We start from the raw sequence: 18,371 nt of genomic DNA on the forward strand, positions 1-18,371 counted from the left end.
GATCGCACAGCATTTTAAAAGAATGGAATCATAAAGCAACTGGGGATCGGAGGAGCTGTAGTATTGTCCAATCATATTTTGAACCAAGGGCTTAAGCGAGGAAATAAACATCGGTGACTGGACCTTATCCAAGACACCTGGTTTTAGGATCCTTGGCTCTGCCTTTACTCTCAGGTCACCTCCTGGACTCTGGCCCAGAATTCAGATAGATAAGGGAACGAAGTACTGAGCAAGTTGCACATAGTCAACTAAGTCGTGACAGGTAGTGCATTTATGACTCGTGTGCTTTAGATAACTGCAGCTTCCCTCTTTACGTTCTTTACTAGTTAACAGACAAGCATGAAACATGAAGCAGGATAGGAGTTGGTTCCTGGGCCTGGAGACAAGAACTCAGTCTTGACCCTGTCAGCAATATAGACATTGTTCCTGAGATGAGATGGCAGGTCTCAGCAACTGTCTCCTAATACTAGTGCAAACAAATTTATTTGAAGGGGATATGTCAATGAACCATTCTGCACAGCATGTTATTAAAATCAATATATGTCTTGCCTTAGTATCCATCAATAACACTGGTTTCAGGACATATGCCACAGACAGACACTTCAATCTGTAGATGCTTATATGAATATGTTTAGTGGGTCAGCTGCATTTAGCCCTGCCATGTCCTGGAACATACTGTAGATGGCTCATAATGATGACAGTTCTATACATTCTGTGTGAATACTTGTGAGATTATTTTTTAGCAATAATACCAAGAAAATATGCTCAGCACAGACACAATTCTGTTTTGCTAGGTGTTCTCAGTGCATAGTCAGTGGCTTCTAAAGATATAGAGGTGGGATGCTGGCTGCAACTTGTGTTTGGATTGTGTGACTGTTCTTGGCTACTTTGTGAATTCTTCTTTCTTCTCCCCTTTTCTACCTGTTTTCCAACCTTTCAACTCCCTTAATCCTAGATAAGAGAGACAAAAGGATAGAGAGGAAAGGGAAGAGATCCCTGAATAAAGTCAGTGGTCAGAAAGGGCGTGATGTTATCGTTGGACTACTTAGGGGTATCAAGTTCCTTGGGACAAGTTCGATCTTCACAGTTAGAATATCTAATTTCTTCTTGTTGTTTCTTCTTTAGGCATGACAATTTAACAAACCATGACCACCAATAACCAATATCAACCACCAACCTACATTGTGCCTCTAACATTTATATGCCCTCTGAAGGCCTCTAGAATTCCAAATGTCACACAACTGCAGAAACTATGGGCAGCTGGCAAAAAATCAAAATTGAAATGAAAACACTTGGGGAATCAAAAGGAAAGCACATTCTGTCTTAGTCAGAGTTTCTACTCCTACACAAACATCATGACCAAGAAGCAGGTTGGGGAGGAAAGGGTTTATTCAGCTTACACTTCCACATTGCGTCCATCACCAAAGGAAGTCAGGACTGGAACTCAAGCAGGTCAGGAAGCAGGAGCTGATGCAGAGACAATGGAGGGATGTTACTTACTGGCTTGTTCCCCTGGCTTGCTCAGCTTACTCTCTTATAGAACCCAAGACCACCAGCCCAGGGATGGCACCACTCACAATGGGCTGGGCCCTTCCCTCATTGATCACTAATTGAGAAAATGCCTTACAGCTGGGTCTCATGGAGGCATTTCCACAACTGAGGCTCCTTTTTCTGTGATAACTCCAGACACACAAACTAGCCAGTCCACATTCCCATAATATTTCTGTGTTTTTCAAAGAAATTGAAATTCCAGAATTCTCACTACAGGATACAGGGTGTGATGGCCATCAGAAATGCAAGAGAAAAAGTAAAGTGCTAATAGGAAGCCTGGAAACTGTCATCCTAGTGAGGAAGCAACCTCAGTTCCTCTCTCTTCCATAGTTCCTGAGAGTTTTCCTTGCATTTAGTAACAGATTTCTAGAATAGATATTTTCTGTCCATTTTGCTCATGGTATTCCAATACATGAAAGCTTCATCGATCTGGGCATTGAGTCCTTGTCACCAAGAACAGGTCTTGGTCCCCTATACATGACACACAGGCTTCTGATCGAAAATGCAATAGAATGGAGAGCGTTCAGATCAGCAAAGAAACTGATGCTTTGATTTAGTAAAATGATCAGAAGAAAATTTCATCGCCTCATTCTAGTTCCTTGGGGCTGAGGGCTGCCTCCTCTCTCTCCTGCTTGATAAGCTCCCAAATATGGCGTGTCTGCTCTAAATCACGTGGAGCTCTGTCAGGGAGTGCAAAGCAGAAAGGAAAGCAACTCACATGGATGGAAAAGCTGGAAGCAGGAGCCCCAGTCAGAAAATTGAAACAGAGATTCTCATAGTTTGAATAGTCGAGAGCCAAGGACATCTCTCTTCAGCAATGCAGAAGCCCAGAACAGTCCACGAGGCTACTTGGAACTGCAAAAATGACCAAGTGAGCATGGATGTGAGGGAGGGATCGGGGAGGGAGGATGATGTGGAAAGCAAGGGACATGGAGCTTGCACAGCAGCAGAACCATCCAGCCATTCATATTTCCTCCTGTCCCATCTATGTTTCCTGAGGGAGGCAAAGTCATAGGGTAGACCTTGTGGAAAGGTTTCATTGCTGACAACACGGAGCAGACAAGAGCTCTAAGAGGAGAAACATCAGACTTTGCACTGAATGGAACCACGTGGAAGGTATGTGTGGTTTTCTATGTAGAGGAGTTGCTCTTGGATACCTTTGCCGTCTTCTGCACACTCAGAGCACTATAGAAGAGACCCAAAGGAAGGGAGCACCCATCAAAGCCACACCTTTACCTTCTGAGCTCTTGTCAAGCTGCTGCTGGTTCAGGGGAAAGAACACTCGGTCTCTGACCCTTCTTCCCAGGTTAACCTTTGAGGCTGATGGATCAGAGGGATTTAATCATTCTCCTCTGACATCTCAGGCTCTCCTTGCTCCTTCTTCCCAGGATCCCGAGGCACAGTTTGAGCTCGTGATGCTCTCTGTCCTAGCAGAGAAACAGATTCCACTGGGCTTTCTTTCCCCACAAGACCTGAATCAAGACCTGAATGATTGGTTGATGTCATTGATGAAAACTTTCTCAACCCTGCGATTTGATAACATCTTCAGTGATCTGAGAGGAATTTTTAGAGATGTGCGAGTATCATAATCCAGGCCTGGGACTCTCCCATCTTTGCAAATAGTTGTGCATTCTGTCTATCCACATTGTCTGTTCCTGTTGTCAGTTAGCTGGGTGGATCCTGTTCCACCCAGATGATACTGACAGCAGGTAGAGTTAACCTCCTCTAGTCTTGATGAAGACGAACAGTGGGGGAGACAAGCCCCCCTAAGAGAAGGAAGATGGCTGACTCCTTTCTGTTTCAGTTCATTTGAGCTGCAGGGGTTAAATGCCTTCCCAAAAAGCAGCTCAGAGAAGAGAGGGCTTATTTCAGCTCACAATTCCAGGTTATAGCCCATCACTGTGGGAAGCTAAACAATGAAAAATTGAAGTAGCTTTCCAAGTCTCTTCCATAGTCAAGAGAAGAGAGAAATAGGTTCAAGCCTTCTTAGTGTTTTGTTGGTTTTCTCTATTCTTTGCAAATGCATACATACATACATACATACATACATACATACACACACACACACACATATATATGAAACTAACATGGCAATATATTCTGATCATATTTACCCCCAAGTCCTCCTAGACCCTATCTCTTTAGCTCCTAATTTCATGTATTAAAAATCTTATTTAAATTACTTGATTAATAACCCACTGACTCATATTTGTACAGTATATATATTTCTAGATGTGGAGCCATCACTTAAGTATGGTCAACTTACCAGGTGCCAAACCCTTAAAGAAATCCACCAACTGTCTGTAACTCCTAAGTTACCAGATGGAGGCCACGATCCCTTTCTCCTCTGTGCTAGAATACTAACTACCTAGATCTCCTGGAAGTCTCATACAGACAATCACAGCTGCAGTGAGTTCATACGAGTTTGCATTTTATTCTTACTCAGACTCTGGTCTCAAACCCGGGAACGGTGTTACACACTTTCAGACTGAGTCTTCCCCCCTCATAGTCAAGACAGTTTCCCCATAGACTTGCTACAGACCAACTTGATAAACAATCCCTCACTGAGACTCTTTCCAGGTTACTTCAGGTTGTGTCAAGACAATAGCTCAAATCATACCCATCGTTGTCACTTAAGGATTCAATAGTAGGGAACGGCACAGAGGAGTATGTCCTGGCTGGGTCATTAAGTCACCAGGATCCCTTGCTTTTGTAAGCAAGAGAAAGAGGAGGGTGTGATGGGAAAGTCTGCAGAGGCTACCACATAGGCCTTTATGCAAATGAAAAACTGCACTAATCACAAGACTTCAACTGGGCCACCAAGGGAGGAAGTGGTTTGAGGCACAGGGCTATTGAGTTCAGAGAAGGCGTCATAACAAGGGCACCACCCTAAGATGTTTGAAGACATGGCTGGGATATTGCTCGCTGGAGCCCAATTTATGCTTTGGCGTCAAGCAGATGTAGTTGAAGCACCCAAAGGTGTCTGTGGATTGTCCAAAGCAACAGGACTGCAGGAGGGTAGTCCAGTTACAACAAAAGGTACAGCTTGTACTTACTTATCTGCTCAAAACATCCAGGCCATGTGGAAAAAGCTGACACCTGTGAAATAGAGAGCCAATGTTTGTTCCAACTTCTGACATCTTAGCCTATTTAAAGGAAAAATAAGCATTAAAAAGATGTTTCTATTAAAGGTTTGGTATAAAGATTAATAGTATTTAAATACCATTTAATAGTACTCTGCAGTTAGCCAAATATTATGGTTAGAACAGAGCCATTTGAGCTATCGATTTCTAAACACCAAGGCCTGGCAATTGGCAATACGGTTTGTGTCTGTTTGAAATAAGAGTTTCCTCTCTTTTCTTCTTTCTAGAACTTCTTTGTTAATTTTACATGCTTACTTAACTACTTAAATTATTAATTTAAATGTCATGTCTTCTGTCTTTGGACTGGAGATTTTTTTATAATGAATATTCCATTACAAGATTAGCATATTGTCCTTCAACTGTGATGTCCAGCGTAGCGGCAGTAGTGAGTGAGAGCGACAGCTAGAAGCCACAGTAATAGAGAGTTGGGAGAATATTGGGATCTTAGCTTTGAACAACTATTTATATCTCTGTTGTATCCTTTAACATGATTGGCAGTAATTCCACAGAAGAGATATGGACTCTCTTAATCAGTGCATGATGATAGAATAATTTATAATCTGCGTAGCCGAGATACAATGATGAATGTGACTTCACAATCATGGTTGGTTGTAGAGGAATTTTAATCCAGCAAATGTCCTTGCTGTAATCACATCCAAAGACCTTCCAGGTCTGTGTGATCTGATTGAGATGTAGACACACCCTTACTATACACCTTTAATCCCTCTGGCTACAATCCTTTAGTACATACCTTTAATCCAAAAACAATGACATCTGATTGAGGGGCAGATGAAATGATAAATCAGAGAAAGAATTGACAGAATGAGTCAGAGATAGGATATAGCCAACTCTCAGAAGAAAAGCTGTTTAAGAACAGAGAAGAGAAGTCACTCAGTTCCATTTAGTCAGCTGAGTTCAGTGCAGTCGAAGAGTTAGGAGTCAGTGCAGTGAGTGAAATGCAGTTGAGCTGCATTCCTTCGTGAGTTTATTCAGTTCAGTGCAAGCCAGGAGAGGCAGCTGAAGACAGAGAAGAAGGAAGATCCAGATGATTAGAACAAATTCCCAGAGCTGGTTTGAGGCCTGGCAGAGCAATTAACTGAGAATCTGAGAGAAGGCAGATTGATGAATCGTCTTAGAGAGGAGTTTGAGTCAGAACAGCTGAGTTGAACCAGCCAGCCACAGTCCATAAAGAACTGGGAAGGGTGAGCTTATTCAGCAGTCAATCTCAAGATGACTATTACATCAGGCAAATAAAAGATACTTTTATAGCAGGTCAACATTCCGTGTTAGGACATCAGGATGGGTGTTCGTGGTACAGGGGAACATATGGCTCCCAGGATAACCACACACTTTCTTGTGACTGAGGGTCCCACCCTGTGAGACATATATTGTCTTTCAGTCATTAGCTTTATAGACTTGAAAATAATAATGAAAAGAGGTAGAAAAATACACAGACCCTGTGTTGAATGTGAGAATTTGCCCAAATTTTCATCAAAATTTTAAAATAGGGAAAATGCAAATGGCCATGAACTATATGTAACCATTGACATGCACGCTCTCTGAAGCTCATCCAAAGAAAAGGCTTTATATATGAAGGCATGTACATTTTAGGTAAGGTATATATTTTGGAAATATCTATTTTTATTGTATTTTTCGTTAATTAATTTATTTATTCATTTTGCATCCTGGTCACAGTCCTCCCCACCTCTTCTCTGACAAATTGCACCCTTGCAAATCCCTCCTCCCATTACCGCCTCCCGTTCTCTGAGGAGAAGGGAAGTCCCCTTTGGATACCATCAAGTCCTGGACATCCAGTCACAGCAGGACTAAGTGCATGCTCCCTCACTGAGGTCCAACCAGGCTGTCCAGTTAGAGGGATCCAGTGGCAGGCAACAGAGTCAGAGACAGCCCCCACTCCAATTGTCAGAGGATCTACATAAAGACCAAAGTGCACATCTGCTACAAGTATGAAGGGGATCTAGGTCCAACCCCTGCATGCTCTTTGCTTGGTGGTTCAGTCTCTGTGAGGACCCATGGGCCCAAGTTAGTTGACTTTGTTGGTATTTTTGTGGTGCCTTTGACCCCTCTGGCTTGTTTAATTCTATCCCTAACTCTTCCACAAGATTCCCTGAGATCTGCTTCGTGTGCATGTTTCCATCTGCTGCTGCTGAAGCCTCTCAGGAGACAGTTATGCTAGCTCTTATCTGCAGGCATAGCAGAGGATCATTGATAGTGTCAGGGGTTATCCACTTAATCCTGAGCATCTTGTAGGCAGGACAATTTCTGGGTTGAAAGTTTTGTGCTATTGTGTGTCCTGTGTCATAAATTCAGATGCAATCAGTGTGTCCCCTATATCTTCCATGGGAATGTAGCTAATGTGTCCTCAACTGACATCACAGCATACTACTGACATCAGACCCACTGTTGTTCGAGGCAGCTTCCTTGGCCTGTTCTTTACACCTGTCTGTGCAGCCACCTCTGGGTTGGGGCATACTTGTCTTGCATATGCTGAGAGATGTTTCCGTAGTTTTGAAGTCTCTCTGAGGAGGAGTACTTCACTGGATTCCTCCTCTTTTTTATCTCTAGTTTAATGAATCATTCACAGTGAAACTCAGGACTGTTAAAAAATTGACAGGAAATCCCAAGCTTCCTGGGCATGGATCTGGACTTTGGAACTAATCCATGACTATCAAAGATTTCTCTCTCTCTCTCTCTCTCTCTCTCTCTCTCTCTCTCTCCCTCCCTTCCCCCTCCCTCTCTCTCTCTCTCCCCTTTCTTTCTTTCTTTCTTTCTTTCTTTCTTACAAACATGGCTTGAAGATGAAAATGAACTTTCCTATCAGTCACTGTAATAAACTTCACCATCTCTACTATAAAGAGCCTCTCATATAAAATATGTGATTTTGCCAAGGCTGCAAAAATGAAATATAAAGTAGAAAGTAGTTTTTCATATTTTTTAACTGTGACAGAAGCGTTAATCTGGGTTGAGACTGAACCCTGTTTAACTGAGGCAACAGTGACCTCACAGGCAACTTGTTTCACTTTTCAGCTAATCCATTCATTGCATCACACAGGGTCCTTGTGAGAGACATTGGGATGGTCCATTTTCAATATGGAAAGTGCTGAGAGTCACTGAAGTCACAGAGAAGCAGAAGGCACCAGGGCCCTTTCTCTCTCTTAACTGCTACCTGGTACCTGCCTGTCTGAGACAGGTTGTCTGCTATGTGACTCAGACCAGGATCAGAATAAGGGGACAACCTCAAGTCCCAAAGCATTCATTACATAATGCTTTGTGTCCTAAACCAATAATATGGGGAGTTTGGGGAAGGAGGCCATGGTAAAGACAGAGATACCTTGACAAGAAGGACTTTAAAAACCACCATCTTAAGCCAAATCTGCTCCACCCAGGCTTTTTGGGTTTTGTTTGTTATTGTTTTTTTGTTTTTGTTTTTTTTTTTTTTTGGCTTTGTATTTTCTCTCTGATGGCATCCCTCTCTTCAGAACTGAAGGTTAAAAACTGCTTTGTTTCTGCTAGTCTTTTGAATTTTCTATTACCCCATTCCCAACAAGGCTCATTACAATCATTAAAATTGAGCTCCAGGGCTAGATCGCACAGCAGGTAAGAGCACTTGCTTAATAAGCATGAGTTCAAAGTCAGTACACACATAAAAAGCAAAGTATGACCGTACACATACATGCATCAGTGCCATGGAATGCAGAGACAAGAGGACCATGGGACTTGCTTGCTACCATTCTACCTGCATGTTAAGTGAGAGAGCCTGTCTCAAGAAAATAAAGGTAAATAGTGATATCCCAGGACACTTGGCATCTTCTTTCAATCCAACATGCACATACTTGCTCATACATGTATTCATGTATGAACTCTAGTAAATTATAGTTCGTCATAAACTAGGTATATGTGACTGTGTATACACAGGCACGTGTGTTTGCATGCATTTGCATGTAAATACATATGGGCATGTGTATACAGTGTGTGCTTGTGCCCATATGAATTGTGTGCATGTATGTGTACAGATGAATATCTGTATATTTGTGCATATATGTGCATTGTTTACTTGTGTGTGTGTGTGTGTGTGTGTGTGTGTGTGTGTGTGTGTGTGTGTGTGTGTGTGCAGGCACTCAGAAAGCAGTCAGTATCAAAAGTTACCAGTGGTCTAAGGAAATTAGGGATGTAGACTGCAATCATTCCATTTCCATTTTTGAATTCTCCTTGTTAGCATATTGTAGTGTCTAAAAGGAAAAAAACCTTATCTTTGGTGGTATTGTGGTTTCCTCTCTTAACACTAAAACAAAATGAAAGAGTCTATTGTTTCCTGGAACAGAAAATTAAAGGAGCCAGTGCTCCCTAAGAGAATTTATTTCTTTTAAAAATGAGGGTTCCTTTGCTTGGGGTAAGAGAGGGGGAGGGGAACTGCTTGAGGGAAAGGCTGAGCTGGGTGAGAGCTGGGCTCTGGCTCCAAGGATGACTACTGACAACTGAGATCCAGCAAAGGAAAAATCAACAGATGTCAGGGTAAAGGGAAGCTGAGTGATGGTCAGCGATGAGGGCATCTCTGGAAAAAAAAACGATGCTTTGCTTTCCCTGCACTCAAAACAGGACTCACAGGGACCCAAGCAGGTGTAAGCTGCAGGAAGCTTGTGGTGGTTGTAAACCAAAACCACCATGAGTTGAAAGGACATTCAACATTTCAGTGAGCCAACAATGTACAACAAGGAGGTTGTCTTTTGAGGCAGGTAATGTTAGGTTTTAAATCTTGACCCGTGCCCGGACAGAAAACACCTAGACACCACATGGAGAGGTTTAATAAGAGAAGAGTATAAGAGCAGAAAGGTGGCCAACCCTGGGCACGTCGGGGTGTGGTGGGAAAGGGGGCAAGAGCAGCGAAGAACAAAGGGCAAGAGGGGTAAGAGCTGGTAAGAGGAGTAAGCAGCCCTTCATATAGTCAGGCACAGCTGGCGGTTGCTAGGCGACTGTGGGGCAGAGAATACCTGGCTGTTCCCAGGTAGCAGTGGGGGTGGAGCTTAGACAGAATACCAACAGGTAACCCTTCCTTCCCAACTCTTAACACCAGGACCGAATTGTAGGATTGAAGCAATATGGTGGGAGAGCAGGTAATAGGATTAGCTTGAGTTGTTTTTTCATTGTCTATTGCTTTTCTCCCATCACACCATTTCTAGAAAGTCTACAGTGAGGCATTTCCCCAAGAGCCTGCACTACTGGCTCAAGTGGGAGTTTTCTCTCCTCACACTAACCCTGACCCTTCTCACCTCACCCGCACCCTTCTTCTCATCTTTCTCTTCTTCTTTTTCCCCACCCTTCTTTCCTCCTTCCCCACCTCTTCTTCCCCACCCCCACCCTCCTCCTTTGCCTCCTCATCCTCTTCTTTCTTTTTTTTTTTTTTTTTTTTTTTTTTATTATTAACTTGAGTATTTCTTATATACATTTCGAGTGTTATTCCCTTTCCCAGTTTCCGGGCAAACATCCCCCTCCCCCCTCCCCTTCCTTATGGGTGTTCCCCTCCCAACCCTCCCCCCATTGCCGCCCTCCCCCCATAGACTAGTTCACTGTGGGTTCAGTCTTAGCAGGACCCAGGGCTTCCCCTTCCACTGGTGCTCTTACTAGGATATTCATTGCTACCTATGGGGTCAGAGTCCAGGGTCAGTCCATGTATAGTCTTTAGGTAGTGGCTTAGTCCCTGGAAGCTCTGGTTGCTTGGCATTGTTGTACTTTTGGGGTCTCGAGCCCCTTCAAGCTCTTCCAGTTCTTTCTCTGATTCCTTCAATAGGGGACCTATTCTCAGTTCAGTGGTTTGCTGCTGGCATTTGCCTCTATATTTGCTGTATTCTGGCTGTGTCTCTCAGGAGCGATCTACATCCGGCTCCTGTCGGTCTGCACTTCTTTGCTTCATCCATCTTGTCTAATTGGGTGGCTGTATATGTATGGGCCACATGTGGGGCAGGCTCTGAATGGGTGTTCCTTCAGTCTCTGTTTTAATCTTTGCCTCTCCCTTCCCTGCCAAGGGTATTCTTTTTCCTCATTTAAAGAAGGAGTGAAGCATTCACATTTTGATCATCCGTCTTGAGTTTCGTTTGTTCTAGGGATCTAGGGTAATTCAAGCATTTGGGCTAATAGCCACTTATCAATGAGTGCATACCATGTATGTCTTTCTGTGATTGGGTTAGCTCACTCAGGATGATATTTTCCAGTTCCAACCATTTGCCTACGAATTTCATAAACTCGTTGTTTTTGATAGCTGAGTAATATTCCATTGTGTAGATGTACCACATTTTCTGTATCCATTCCTCTGTTGAAGGGCATCTGGGTTCTTTCCAGCTTCTGGCTATTATAAATAAGGCTGCAATGAACATAGTGGAGCACGTGTCTCTTTTATATGTTGAGGCATCTTTTGGGTATATGCCCAAGAGAGGTATAGCTGGATCCTCAGGCAGTTCAATGTCCAATTTTCTGAGGAACCTCCAGACTGATTTCCAGAATGGTTTTACCAGTCTGCAATCCCACCAACAATGGAGGAGTGTTCCTCTTTCTCCACATCCTCGCCAGCATCTGCTGTCACCTGAGTTTTTGATCTTAGCCAATCGCACTGGTGTGAGGTGAAATCTCAGGGTTGTTTTGATTTGCATTTCCCTTATGACTAAAGATGTTGAACATTTCTTTAGGTGTTTCTCAGCCATTCGGCATTCCTCAGCTGTGAATTCTTTGTTTAGCTCTGAACCCCATTTTTTAATAGGGTTATTTGTTTCCCTGCGGTCTAACTTCTTGAGTTCTTTGTATATTTTGGAAATAAGGCCTCTATCTGTTGTAGGATTGGTAAAGATCTTTTCCCAATCTGTTGGTTGCCGTTTTGTCCTAACCACAGTGTCCTTTGCCTTACAGAAGCTTTGCAGTTTTATGAGATCCCATTTGTCGATTCTTGATCTTAGAGCATAAGCCATTGGTGTTTTGTTCAGGAAATTTTTTCCAGTGCCCATGTGTTCCAGATGCTTCCCTAGTTTTTCTTCTATTAGTTTGAGTGTGTCTGGTTTGATGTGGAGGTCCTTGATCCACTTGGACTTAAGCTTTGTACAGGGTGATAAGGATGGATCGATCTGCATTCTTCTACATGTTGCCCTCCAGTTGAACCAGCACCATTTGCTGAAAATGCTATCTTTTTTCCATTGGATGGTTTTGGCTCCTTTGTCAAAAATCAAGTGACCATAGGTGTGTGGGTTCATTTCTGGGTCTTCAATTCTATTCCATTGGTCTATCTGTCTGTCTCTGTACCAATACCATGCAGTTTTTATCACTATTGCTCTGTAATACTGCTTGAGTTCAGGGATAGTGATTCCCCCTGAAGTCCTTTTATTGTTGAGGATAGCTTTAGCTATCCTGGGTTTTTTGTTATTCCAGATGAATTTGCAAATTGTTCTGTCTAACTCTTTGAAGAATTGGATTGGTATTTTGATGGGGATTGCATTGAATCTGTAGATTGCTTTTGGTAAAATGGCCATTTTTACCATATTAATCCTGCCAATCCATGAGCATGGGAGATCTTTCCATCTTCTGAGGTCTTCTTCAATTTCTTTCCTCAGTGTCTTGAAGTTCTTATTGTACAGATCTTTTACTTGCTTGGTTAAAGTCACACCGAGGTATTTTATATTATTTGGGTCTATTATGAATGGTGTCGTTTCCCTAATTTCTTTCTCGGCTTGTTTCTCTTTTGTATAGAGGAAGGCAACTGATTTATTTGAGTTAATTTTATACCCAGCCACTTTGCTGAAGTTGTTTATCAGCTTTAGTAGTTCTCTGGTGGAACTTTTGGGATCACTTAAATATACTATCATGTCATCTGCAAATAGTGATATTTTGACCTCTTCTTTTCCGATCTGTATCCCTTTGATCTCCTTTTGTTGTCTGATTGCTCTGGCTAGAACTTCAAGAACTATATTGAATAAGTAGGGAGAGAGTGGGCAGCCTTGTCTAGTCCCTGATTTTAGTGGGATTGCTTCAAGTTTCTCTCCATTTAGTTTAATGTTAGCAACTGGTTTGCTGTATATGGCTTTTACTATGTTTAGGTATGGGCCTTGAATTCCTATTCTTTCCAGGACTTTTATCATGAAGGGGTGTTGAATTTTGTCAAATGCTTTCTCAGCATCTAATGAAATGATCATGTGGTTCTGTTCTTTCAGTTTGTTTATATAATGGATCACGTTGATGGTTTTCCGTGTATTAAACCATCCCTGCATGCCTGGGATGAAGCCTACTTGATCATGGTGGATGATTGTTTTGATGTGCTCTTGAATTCGGTTTGCCAGAATTTTATTGAGTATTTTTGCGTCGATATTCATAAGGGAAATTGGTCTGAAGTTCTCTTTCTTTGTTGTGTCTTTGTGTGGTTTAGGTATAAGAGTAATTGTGGCTTCGTAGAAGGAATTCGGTAGGGCTCCATCTGTTTCAATTTTGTGGAATAGTTTGGATAATATTGGTATGAGGTCTTCTATGAAGGTTTGATAGAATTCTGCACTAAACCCGTCTGGACCTGGGCTCTTTTTGGTTGGGAGACCTTTAATGACTGCTTCTATTTCCTTAGGAGTTATGGGGTTGTTTAACTGGTTTATCTGTTCCTGATTTAACTTCGATACCTGGTATCTGTCTAGGAAATTGTCCATTTCCTGAAGATTTTCAAATTTTGTTGAATATAGGTTTTTATAGTAAGATCTGATGATTTTTTGAATTTCCTCCGAATCTGTAGTTATGTCTCCCTTTTCATTTCTGATTTTGTTAATTTGGACACACTCTCTGTGTCCTCTCGTTAGTCTGGCTAAGGGTTTATCTATCTTGTTGATTTTCTCAAAGAACCAACTTTTGGTTCTGTTGATTCTTTCTATGGTCCTTTTTGTTTCTACTTGGTTGATTTCAGCTCTGAGTTTGATTATTTCCTGCCTTCTACTCCTCCTGGGTGTATTTGCTTCTTTTTGTTCTAGAGCTTTTAGGTGTGCTGTCAAGCTGCTGACATATGCTCTTTCCTGTTTCTTTCTGCAGGCACTCAGCGCTATGAGTTTTCCTCTTAGCACAGCTTTCATTGTGTCCCATAAGTTTGAGTATGTTGTATCTTCATTTTCATTAAATTCTAAAAAGCTTTTAATTTCTTTCTTTATTTCTTCCTTGACCAGGTTATCATTGAGTAGAGCATTGTTCAATTTCCACGTATATGTGGGCATTCTTCCCTTATTGTTATTGAAGACCAGTTTTAGGCCGTGGTGGTCCGATAGCACGCATGGGATTATTTCTATCTTTCTGTACCTGTTGAGGCCCGTTTTTTGACCAATTATATGGTCAATTTTGGAGAAAGTACCATGAGGAGCTGAGAAGAAGGTATATCCTTTTGCTTTAGGATAGAATGTTCTATAAATATCCGTTAAGTCCATTTGGCTCATGACTTCTCTTAGTCTGTCTACATCACTGTTTAATTTCTGTTTCCATGATCTGTCCATTGATGAGAGTGGGGTGTTGAAATCTCCCACTATTATTGTGTGAGGTGCAATGTGTGTTTTGAGCTTTAGTAAGGTTTCTTTTACATATGTAGGTGCCCTTGTATTTGGGGCATAGATATTTAGGATTGAGAGTTCATCTTGGTTGATTTTTCCTTTGATGAATATGAAGTGTCCTTCCTTATCTTTTTTGATGACTTTTAGTTGGAAATTGATTTTATTTGATATTAGAATGGCTACTCCAGCTTGCTTCTTCTGACCATTTGCTTGGAAAGTTGTTTTCCAGCCTTTCACTCTGAGGTAGTGTCTGTCTTTGTCTCTGAGGTGTGTTTCCTGTAGGCAGCAGAATGCAGGGTCCTCGTTGCGTATCCAGTTTGTTAATCTATGTCTTTTTATTGGGGAGTTGAGGCCATTGATATTGAGAGATATTAAGGAATAGTGATTATTGCTTCCCGTTATATTCATATTTGATGTGAGGTTATGTTTGTGTGCTTTCATTCTCTTTGTTTTGTTGCCAAGACGATTAGTTTCTTGCTTCTTCTAGGGTATAGCTTGCCTCCTTATGTTGGGCTTTACCATTTATTATCCTTTGTAGTGCTGGATTTGTAGAAAGATATTGTGTAAATTTGGTTTTGTCATGGAATATCTTGGTTTCTCCATCAATGTTAATTGAGAGTTTTGCTGGATACAGTAATCTGGGCTGGCATTTGTGTTCTCTTAGGGTCTGTATAACATCAGTCCAGGATCTTCTGGCCTTCATAGTTTCTGGCGAGAAGTCTGGTGTGATTCTGATAGGTCTCCCTTTATATGTTACTTGACCTTTTTCCCTTACTGCTTTTAATATTCTTTCTTTATTTTGTGCGTTTGGTGTTTTGACAATTATGTGACGGGAGGTGTTTCTTTTCTGGTCCAATCTATTTGGAGTTCTGTAGGCTTCCTGTATGTCTATGGGTATCTCTTTTTTTAGGTTAGGGAAGTTTTCTTCTATGATTTTGTTGAAGATATTTACTGGTCCTTTGAGCTGGGAGTCTTCACTCTCTTCTATACCTATTATCCTTAGGTTTGATCTTCTCATTGAGTCCTGGATTTCCTGTATGTTTTGGACCAGTAGCTTTTTCCGCTTTACATTATCTTTGACAGTTGAGTCAATGATTTCTATGGAATCTTCTGCTCCTGAGATTCTCTCTTCCATCTCTTGTATTCTGTTGGTGAAGCTTGTATCTACAGCTCCTTGTCTCTTCTTTTGGTTTTCTATATCCAGGGTTGTTTCCATGTGTTCTTTCTTGATTGCTTCTATTTCCATTTTTAATTCCTTCAACTGTTTGATTGTGTTTTCCTGGAATTCTTTCAGGGATTTTTGCGATTCCTCTCTGTAGGCTTTTACTTGTTTATTAATGTTTTCCTGTGCTTCCCTAAGTGTGTTCAGGTCTTTCCTGAAGTCCTCCAGCATCATGATCAAATATGATTTTGAAACTAGATCTTGCTTTTCTGGTGTGTTTGGATATTCCATGTTTGTTTTGGTGGGAGAATTGGGCTCCGATGATGGCATGTAGTCTTGGTTTCTGTTGCTTGGGTTCCTGCGCTTGCCTCTCGCCATCAGATTATCTCTAGTGTTACTTTGTTCTGCTACTTCTGACAGTGGCTAGACTGTCCTATAAGCCTGTGTGTCAGGAGTGCTGTATACCTGTTTTCCTCTCTTTCAGTCAGTTATGGGGACAGAGTGTTCTGCTTTCGGGCGTGTAGTTTTTCCTCTCTACAGGTCTTCAGCTGTTCCTGTGGGCCTGTGTCTTGAGTTCACCAGGCAGCTTTCTTGCAGCAGAAAATTTGGTCTTACCTGTGGTCCCGAGGCTCAGGTTTGCTCGTGGGGTGCTGTCCAGGGGCTCTCTGCAGCGGCAGCAATCAGGAAGACCTGTGCCGCCCCTTCCGGGAGCTTCAGTGCACCAGGGTTCCAGATGGTCTTTGGCTTTTTCCTCTGGCGTCCGAGATGTGTGTGCAGGGAGCAGTCTCTTCTGGTTTCCCAGGCTTGTCTGCCTCTCTGAAGGTTTAGCTCTCCCTCCCACGGGATTTGGGTGCAGAGAACTGTTTATCCGGTCTGTTTCCTTCAGGGTCCGGCGGTGTCTCCGGCAGGGGTCCTGCCGCTCCTGGGCCCTCCCCCACGGGAGCCCAGAGGCCTTATACAGTTTCCTCTTGGGCCAGGGATGTGGGCAGGGGTGAGCAGAGTTGGTGGTCTCTTCCGCTCTGCAGCCTCAGGAGTGCCCACCTGACCAGGCGGTTGGGTCTCTCTCTCACCGGGTCTGGGAGCAGAGAGCTGCTGCGGGCCGGGATCCGCGGGTGTGGGACTTCCGGTAAACACAGAACGTGCCCGGTCCTAGAGAAATTCTGCTTCCGTGTGTCCCAAGCTCACCAGGCAGCTTTCTTGCAGCAGAAAATTTGGTCTTACCGGTACACACCTTTAATTCTAGTACTTACAGTCTGCGGTCCAACTCCCCAACAATGATCAGCAGCAGCTTTGAATGGATCCAAGGCTCTAGCAGTGGCTCAGTCCACGTGGCAGGCAGGCAAAAAATTTTAAAAAAAGAGAGCATCCTCTTCTTTCTTTACTCTCCTCTTCAGCACCATCTCCTTCCTCCTCCTGACCCTACTGTTCATCTTGTCCTTGGGGTTCGAGCAGTTTCTAGCTGTATTCTCCACTGACCTGATGGCTTGCATTCTCTTAGGAATCCAACTGGAACAGTTAACCTATTTGCCTGGCTGAACCACACAGCCAGGCCTATGGCCAGGCATCGAAAGCCTACAGTAGGGGTGGGGAAGTAGGGGGTTGGTGGGGCAAATCACTTGGGATCCTTTCTGTATCAACTCAGGTAGGGGCTGAGCAAGTATGAGCAACAGTGTCTGATGGCATGCACAGGCAATATCAGCCCAACAGAGGGAGGAAGCTGCATCATCAGCATATCACACACTATTGACAAAACAGATTTGTTTTCTTCTTGTGGACTTTGAAGCCAGAGCCCACAAACAAACTGTGAACCATCCCCTGCCATCAAAGGGAGTCTTCTCAGGGCACATATGAGTGTTCCTTTACTAAAACTCACAGAAGAAACCCCTGGGAAGTGCAGGGAGCAGAAAGGGTCCACCAAGTCTGTGACTCCCTTTTCATCTCTGTTGGAAATCAGCTTAACTCAAAGTTTCTCCCTTTCTTCTATCTCAAGCTCTCTCCCTCTTTCTTTCTATTTATATTTCTAAGACCCTGAGCAAAGTCTTTCATCTGAAATGCAGAAACCAACCTCTTTAAAATGCATGGCAGATGATCTGAATATCCACTTTGGCAGATGTTCCTAAAATTCCCTCTATTCAGTTCCATTTGAATTTTTCTCAAAGAAGTTCAAAGAAGTTTTACAACCTACAGTTTGCTGCAGACCCTAAGACTGAGCCACAGTGTAGCAGTCTCTATTCATTAAGCGGCATGAAAGGGGGGTCGGATGTTTGGCTGGGAAAAGAGAGACTAATCCTAAGAACCCTGCTACTCCAAACAAGGAATCCAGTTCCATGTGAAGCATCTTCGAGCTGATTGTTGATTTTTGCCAAGTTTGTTATTATAATAATTAGTAGTAGTACAAAGACAGTCATTTGGGGGTTCTGATCATTCTATATGCACATGGAGGACATACAGAATAAAAAGGAGAAAGAGAACAAAGAAAAGGAGGCAGAGGAGAAGGAAGAGAATGAAGAGCATGAGGAGGAGAAAACAAAGAGGAAGAGGAATGGGGGAGGGTGCAAATGGGAAGGAAGAGAAGGAAAAGGAGAAAGAGAAGGAGGAGGAAGAGGAGGAGGAAGAGGAGGAGGAGTAGGAGGAAGAGGAGGAGGAGAACTGCTATCAGTCCAGTTGACAACACTAACCACTGAATTCAAGGTACCATCTCAGTTTGCTCACAACCTAGTCTCACCGCCTCCTCTCTCCTCAGGTTTGGCTAATCAGGCACCAAGCGTGGTCAAGGTAGAGTGCAGGAAATAGTAGACAACAAAGTACATTGTCTGTCAGACTAGACTTTTGTTGTTTCTGCATGGTGAGGATATTCCAAAAGTCTTTTACTGAGATAAGGAAAGGGGACAAGCCCCAGAAGCAGCTACTAAGACTCAGGAGGTGATGATTCAATTCTCCGAGGTTATA

The 18,371-nt window shown here is 42.7% G+C and overlaps 1 protein-coding gene; it reads left to right on the plus strand.

Annotated features, from left to right (window-relative positions):
* Window positions 1-18,371, plus strand: part of Erich1 (glutamate-rich 1) — a gene marked incomplete at its 5' end in the record, with an annotated part of 52,793,804 nt that overhangs the window by 51,106,976 nt on the left and 1,668,457 nt on the right.

Source organism: Rattus norvegicus, chromosome 16 (assembly GCF_021556685.1).
Source record: "Rattus norvegicus strain SHRSP/BbbUtx chromosome 16, alternate assembly SHRSP_T2T, whole genome shotgun sequence".
NCBI classification, from domain to species: domain Eukaryota; kingdom Metazoa; phylum Chordata; class Mammalia; order Rodentia; family Muridae; genus Rattus; species Rattus norvegicus.